An 8,454-nucleotide genomic window follows, 5' to 3' on the forward strand; every position below is an offset into this window, starting at 1 on the left:
TACAGTCTAACGTATCTCTTAAACGACACTCTTTCCCCGTGGCGCACTCACACGCCGGATGATACTTGTTCTCCATCAGGTTTTGCGTCGCCATTTTTTCAACTTTTCGAATAGTCCACTATTCGATGATGAAAGATGCTTTTCGAAGAGTCCTTTATTCGATGATGAAAGATACAGTTCGTTCCTGGAATCTCCTGAGTGAGTCCTTGCGGCACAGTCGTCCAGGGTTTGTGTTTTTGGGTTAAAAGTGTGACTCGTAGAAGCGTAGTTTGCGTCAGGTTCAGGCAAACAGGACTTTCAACTTTTTCCTTCAACTTTTGATCAATGAGATGATGCAGTAGCACAGCAGTCCGCGGCTAGTAGAGCTAGAGCCCTTCAGTTAGGAAAACCGGGGTTGTGTGCGACTGAGCCGGTGCAGAGTTTATCAGGACAGCGATTGGGGTCCGCCCACCCTGCTGGAGGGGCTGAATAAGGTGTCATCATCAGGAAAGCCATAAATAACTAGGTCCTGCATAAACAACAAGTCCTACATGCCACCAGAGAGGTTTATTATTTTCACTCAATCCAGTTACAAAATCTGATTAAACATATGCATGGGTGAATTGTACACTGTAAAAAATGTATTGTCAAATTAACAGTAACTTACTGGCAACAATTATCCAGTAGTTGCTGTATTTCATTCAACAGTAAAATTACTGTAACACTAAATACAGTACTGTTAAGCATACTGTAAAATTAAATACATTATTTTACTGTAATTTTTTACCACGTTAAAACACAGTATTACACCGTTGATTTTTAATAATACTGTATAGTATTATACAGTTATGAAATGTTATTTTATTACTTTTATAGTGCTACTGTGTTACCTGTAGAATATGTAGAAAATCTGTAGGAATATTATTTTAACTGTTAATGGGAAATAGAAAAAAGAACAATTGAAGCTTTAACTGCACAACAAGGTTTATTGTGTATTTTTAAACAATACATTAGTAATAATAATGTAATATGATACAACAATAAAAATCTGTTTTAAAAGAAGACTAATGAACAATATATATTTAATAATTAAGATCAGTGAACAATTCATGTATTTCAATTCATGCAAAAATGATCCTGAACAGGTAAAAAAGAAACTTAGAAAGAAAGCAAGACAGGTGAGGATGAAGGCCAGGTGAGGAGGGTAGTGATGGTGTCAAGTGGTAGAAGAGTGACAACACTTCTGATAATCCTGCAAGGAATGATAAGCACAAATCAATCAGAGGCAAAACTAATAATAAAAAAAACCTAACTCACATTATCAACACCTTTTTAGGAGAATTTTTTTTTCCTATGGTATCCACTTTATTTTTCACGGAAGAGTGGCACGGCCATTTATAAATGAAATGTGTCTGTGCTTGAAATGCACATGATTGGGGCTAACAGTAGCTGCTGATCATTTCTGTTCGATTCTCGATTTTGAATCAAATTTCATTTAGATATATGCATAGATTTGATTTTAGATTTGATCATAGATTTTAAATCTATTCTATGCATATATCAAAATGAAATTTGATTCAAAAGAGAATTCCCAATTTCAAAAGTACCGCCTCTTTTGAATCAAATCGTGACCCAAAGAATCGATTTGAATCGAATCGTTGAATCAAAAAGATTCCCACCCCTATTACATTTCATTATATTTTAACTTTACCTGTTGTCTTCATTATATAATGTATGTTTGAGAACATTTAAAACTTAAAATAAATAAATATTTGACATTGATTGTGATAATTATCAATACTGACTGATATGAAACATTTTATCAAGATGATTTTTTACCATATCACTCAACCCTATTTTTTACCATTTCATGTTTTAATTAAAACTTATTTAAAGAGGTGTAAAAATTATAATATAAAAATACAAATTATTTGACTTATACAAGGCATATTTGTTAAATGGAAACTGTGAAGGGAACATAATTACATTATAAAACAGACTATCAATTTGAAAAATGTATGGTTTAAGTCATTTCCACCCTTTTTGGATTTTTCTAAATACAGATTCAGACACAAATCATTTCTAAAGATATGGGCTCCGCTGCACATCCCTAATATTACTCTTACCTTAATGATTTTGCCAATCATATTCTGCAAAGTCCCTGATTCAAGGCCATGGTCTTCCTCCGAACAACCTTCGCACTCTTTCTGCTCACCTGGAACTGTGATGTTCATTTCGAATTTTCAGGATTTATCCTGACAAGAAACCTGTAAACACAAAAAAAAATATATAGCCTATATATTTTCCAACTGAATCAAGAGTGATCACAATATGTAGCATCATCTGTAATAAGTCACATCACAATAAGCTCTAAGTCAAAGCTCTAAACCATCACTTGTGCAAAATAAAAAGCCATTGGTGTTACTAATAGAGATCAATTTGTAACAAAAGTGTATGAATGAACATAGACTGAGGTAACTGCACAAGGTCCTGGCAGATCGCCAGGTCAGGTCCTCACAGACGTGTAAAAGAATATTCTGATTTAGACAAAAATAAGCGCGAATAAATCAATAAGAGGAATCGAAAATTAAATTTTATAACAAGAATCCGAATCCTAACCTTGGGTATCCGATTTCAGGATATCGATTTTCAATTCCCAACGGTAGCCTATGATATATATATATCTATAATGAACGCGCAGGCGCTTCCACCGACTTAAAATGGTAACACAATTATTAGATCATTCTGACCTTATAAGAGGCTACATATGCAATCTATGTTTATAAAATTACATTTAATAATCAAGTAGGCTAGCTATCAACATGAGGAAATCCGCGTTACAGGCGTTATAGAACATAAGCCGCGGGCAGTTCTTCTAAACTAACATTAACCTGCTACTATTTAGTTTGCATAAAAAATATATAAAGATTCATCACAAACCAGATATTTATGGCGAAAACTTCGCCGACAGACACAGCGACGCGATGCAAAGGCCTGCGCGCCCTCAACGTTACTCAGGGAAGTGAAGAGTTATTCATAAAACGGCAGCTTGTGGTTATTTTTCGCGGTCATTTCGTACTAATGTATTTAAATTTACAGTAACACCAATGCCCCAAACTACATTGAAACCTAGAGTAGCCTATCATATTGTACACAGCTGATAGTAAAATGTTAAGAATGAATTAAATTAAATATCTAAATCCTGGTCATACTCTCTAAATAATTTTAAAGTTATTAGCTAGAATCCATGCATACAAATATTAAGATTTATTACTTACCATATGGCGAAGTTCCTAACACCGGGCTGAAGTTCCAGGTCGGCAGAAAAGACTGACACAACAGAAAAACTCATTCAAATGCGCTCTCATGCACCCCCCACTGACAGAAATTAAGACTGTTAATGGTCACCCAGTCCTGAAAATGTTTTATGTAAGGATAACGTTTGTAGGCTAGCAATTTTACTCGTGGAATTGTGTGTGGTGTTTTTCGCGGTCAATTTGCACTGCTGTATTTAGATTTACAGTAACTAATAATTTCCCAGAATGCATTGAAAATATACAGTAACATACTGTCAACTGTGTGCACAGTACATAACTGTTGAAAATACAAAATAATACTGTGAAAGCAACAAAATCTACAGTAACATACTGTACATAGGTTATACAGCAAGAAACTGTTGAGAAAAACAGTATAATGCTGTGAAAACAACAGAAATCATTTACAGTGTACGCCATAAGTTCTGTAACAAACATTTAGAAAGTAGTTAGGATGTATTTCATTTTGCGCATGCTTTAAGTTAATTTGACCAACTATTAAGATGGTAAAGTTCATAGACCTTTAGCGCATTCAAATGTATCGAGTTAAAATTAAAACGTGATATCAATATCGCATTAAACACATTACCGAATTCAGGGGTGTTTAATTACTTCAATAGTTATCAAGCACCAGCTGATTTAAGTTTTTCTTCAAACAAAAGTAATTTTCTGATAAATCGTCGTACACGGATGCACTGTTTTGTTGTATGCACAGATTTTGAGGGTCGCTTATAGAAAGATGCGTCCTTGTCTTTGTTTCGCGGTATTTTTAAGTACATAGCTAGATCTACATAGATGTTTTTTACACGATAAGATATGTCAGAGAACCTTGTGCGGTATTCTATATCCGCATAAAGGGTTAAAATATAAAATATACATTTTAGCGCTATTTAAAAACTAGGACGGTATAATAATATAATGTAAATGTCTCACGTGAAGATGATGGTTTAAACCATCATTTTATCAAATCAAGCCAATTCATGTGAATACTGTCGTATATGAACAAAGAGAAGACCTAGAGTTCACTAACATTACAGCTAACTGTAGGAAACAGATATCCGGGGGAAAGTGTAAAGAAAACGCCATACAAAACATTACAATCACACCCGACAATACGATAAGTGTTACGCTAGTGATGTTAAATTGTTAAACAGTTTCAAAACAGGGTGTTTCAGAAGAAATGCAAACAAAATCAAAGATGCATAAAAACAAAGGTGTCCAAAATGTTACTTGCTAATATTTGGTCTTGTTTCAGAGTCGGTATGGTCCGATGAAAACTTTGTGACGTGTGAACTTTGATGAGGCCGAGAACAATAGCGCTGTTAAACATGTGGTTCAATATAAACAATAATCCAACTCCAATGCGACTGAGCTTGTTTCACATATAACTGTTGATTGTTAGATATAATAGTTAGATGATTTATCTAACAATTGAAATTTACAATATGTTAAAACATTTCGGCATTATGCGGATGAGGCCAAAAACTGCTTACCACATGTTTTCATAAAAAGAAGAACAATTATTAAGACATAAAACACAACGTCTGTTTTCTGGATCGGGCCTAAAACTCAGGTGTCAAAGTATTGGTGGGGCCAGAATAAAAAATGAATCACCCCCCACCTTTCACGTAAAAATACCACGTATCTGTTACGGTAGTGTAGTGCAGGAGGAAGGTGAAGACGACAGAGCTCTTCAATACAAGGAGTTTAATTCAAAAGATCTCAAAACACAGGAACAACGGGCAGAACACACACTATACATTAACGTTACAACAAAGTAGAACCGACAAACACTGAAGGAAAACACAGGGCTTAAATACATGGGGACTAACCAGATAATTAACAAGACACAGCTGACACAGATGAACTAATTAAACAGACCGGGGAAAACAGGACTAGACCAAAATCACAGAAGACAGGGGAAAACGGATCACAGAAACAGAACTCAGAACCACCATACATGTAACATTACTCCCCCCTTCCCCAAAGGCGCGTCCTCGCGCCTATAACATCCAAAGGGGTGGGAGGGTGGGCGCCCTGGAGGCTGACAGGGGAGACCAGGCAAGGGAGACACAGTGGGAAGCCTCCAGGGCGGAGCAGGCTGTGGGCGTGGAGCAGACTGTGGGCGTGGAGCAGGCTGTGGGCGTGGAGCAGGCTGTGGGCGTGGAGCAGGCTGTGGGCGTGGAGCAGGCTGTGGGCGTGGAGCAGGCTGTGGGCGTGGAGCAGGCTGTGGGCGTGGAGCAGGCTGTGGGCGTGGAGCAGGCTGTGGGCGTGGAGCACGGCGGGGAAACCCCTTCGGGCGGCCATGGCGGGGAAACCCCCTCGGGCGGCCATGGCGGGGAATCTTTTTCAGAATGCCAGGACAGAGGTATATGGCCCCCCCCAAAAAAATACTTGGGCAAAGTCCCGGGTGTCAAAGAGGGCTCGGTGCAGGGCAGCGATGAGGGCTCTGAGCTGTGCAGGAACAGCGGCGAAGAGGGCTCGGAGCTGCGCAGTAACAGCGGCGAAGAGGGCTCGGAGCTGCGCAGTAACAGCGGCGAAGAGGGCTCGGAGCTGTGCAGGAACAGCGGCGAAGAGGGCTCGGAGCTGTGCAGGAACAGCGGCGAAGAGGGCTCGGAGCTGTGCAGTAACTGCGGCGAAGAGCGCTCGGAGCTGTGCAGGAACAGCGGCGAAGAGGGCTCGGAGCTGTGCAGTAACAGCGGCGAAGAAGTCTCTATGCTGGACGGGACCAGCGGTGAAGGATCTGTGCTGGACGGGACCAGCGGTGAAGGCTTTGTGCTGGACGGGACCAGCGGTGAAGAATCTGTGCTGGACGGGACCAACGGAGAAGGCTTTGTGCTGGACGGGACCAGCGGAGATGAAGACACTGTGCTGGACGGAACCAGCGGAGAAGAATGCCCTATGCTGGACGGGACCAGCGGAGATGAAGGCACTGTGCTGGACGGGACCAGCGGAGAAGAATGCACTATGCTGGACGGGACCAGCGGAGATGAAGTCACTATGCTGGACGGGACCAGCGGAGAAGAAGTCACTATGCTGGACGGGACCAGCGGAGAAGAAGTCACTATGCTGGACGGGACCAGCGGAGATGAAGGCTCTGTCTCGACGTTCACAGACACTAGCGGGCAGGCAACAGGCTCTGGCTCTAGCAGGCAGGCGACGGGCTCTGGCTCTGGCGGGCAGGCGACGGGCTCTGGCTCTGGCGGGCAGGCGACGGGCTCTGGCTCTGGCGGGCAGGCGACGGGCTCTGGCTCTGGCGGGCAGGCGACGGGCTCTGGCTCTGGCGGGCAGGCGACGGGCTCTGGCTCTGGCGGGCAGGCGACGGGCTCTGGCTCTGGCGGGCAGGCGACGGGCTCTGGCTCTGGCGGGCAGGCGACGGGCTCTGGCTCTGGCGGGCAGGCGTGGAGAATCTCAGGTGGTGGGAAGGCGGCCACCCTGGGGATAAGAACTAGGTGTGGCCGCCTCCTTGGCTGGTAACTCACCGGCGATGTTAAGGCGGCCACCCTGGGTACCAGGATTAGGCGTGGCCGTAAAATCTTCCATCCCGCTGCTAGGTCCATGTTAGTCGATCTGTTTTGGGTCGGTTCTTCTGTTACGGTAGTGTAGTGCAGGAGGAAGGTGAAGACGACAGAGCTCTTCAATACAAGGAGTTTAATTCAAAAGATCTCAAAACACAGGAACAACGGGCAGAACACACACTATACATTAACGTTACAACAAAGTAGAACCGACAAACACTGAAGGAAAACACAGGGCTTAAATACATGGGGACTAACCAGATAATTAACAAGACACAGCTGACACAGATGAACTAATTAAACAGACCGGGGAAAACAGGACTAGACCAAAATCACAGAAGACAGGGGAAAACGGATCACAGAAACAGAACTCAGAACCACCATACATGTAACAGTATCAACTGTAATTCATTAGTTTAACTGTTGTTTAGTGACACACACACACACACACACACACAAAATAACTGTGTATCTATGACTGTGCTGCGAAACGCACCTCTTTAAGTGTAATAGTTAGACGAGTTTGAAGTGTAATACTCATCTTTGATGTCAATGTTTCATAGACATAGCAGAAAGATGTTCTAAAATAAATATGATTTGTTTAGTCTTAAACACTCTCATACTAGAAGGACCGTCATTTAATTATCTTTATGCAATATTTGTTCATGTTTTTCATAAATTCCTATATGAACATGTTTGACCACACTCTGAGACTATATACTTTTTGCAAACTGTACAAAAACAAGATGTAAACGGCGTAATAGACTAGCATGTAAAATGTAAATTACAGACATTCAAAAGCTAAAACGGATCACTATAGTGGCTTTTCTGTATTTGTTTTAAATGCCTCATGCTGTAATTACTTATTAGCAAGCTGACCTCTAGAATTTACTTTAGTGCAATTTTATCAGCAGGTTTTACCGGAGTGTGGAACTTTGTTTAACAGCCTCAAGCTTTGATGAATATGCCTCTCTCGGAGCAATAGTCAGATGTGATTCTGTTGTAATAGTTTAAGTGTAAAACAGCATGCACTTTGTGTGATTCGTAGATAGAGGGAAAGTTGCACTAAATGAAGTATCAATTTAGTCAAACAGAAAGACTATCACTTAAATTCTTAATTGTCTTTTATTTCTATAAACAGTGAATGTTGACAGCTCTCAAAGAAACGTCTTCACCTAAAACACATACAGTCCAACATACAAAATGTGAAACAGTGTCGTCTGCTATCTGTATAAAGATTATGTTTTAAAGTTAGTCCATAGGGTGTGGAACTTTGCATCACTGCGGTGTGACAAAATACACCCAAAGAATTAAGCACAGCTATTTACACACATACTAAGTAGGAGAATATCTAATTGTAGATTGTAGATTGTGAACATTCCATTATCTGTTTATTTGGGGTCAGAGAACATCCTTAACTCATACATCGCTTTAATTTTGTGCTGGATGTTAGTTAAAAGATGAAGGAATTATAGTTAATAACAAACAAACAAAAACTTTAAATCAACATGAAGCCATAATATTAATAAATAAAATATGGTATAATTACAGTTTACAATTACAGTACAATGACTTCCATAATATTTTATTTTAGTAAAGGTATGGCTGGATCACCCAACACAAAGTTGTGCGTTGTGAGTGAG

The 8,454-nt window shown here is 40.6% G+C and overlaps 1 long non-coding RNA gene across 1 annotated transcript; it reads right to left on the reverse strand.

Annotated features, from left to right (window-relative positions):
• Window positions 1–619: 619 nt before the first annotated feature.
• LOC311301767 lies at window positions 620–3,319 on the reverse strand. Its single transcript, XR_014629497.1, has 3 exons — window positions 3,258–3,319; window positions 2,106–2,246; window positions 620–1,231 (listed from the first exon to the last, which is right to left on the reverse strand). It is a non-coding gene; the product is annotated as an uncharacterized lncRNA (long non-coding RNA).
• Window positions 3,320–8,454: the final 5,135 nt, after the last annotated feature.

This window comes from Rutilus rutilus (assembly GCF_951802725.1).
Source record: "Rutilus rutilus genome assembly, chromosome: 12".
Lineage (NCBI taxonomy): Eukaryota > Metazoa > Chordata > Actinopteri > Cypriniformes > Leuciscidae > Rutilus > Rutilus rutilus.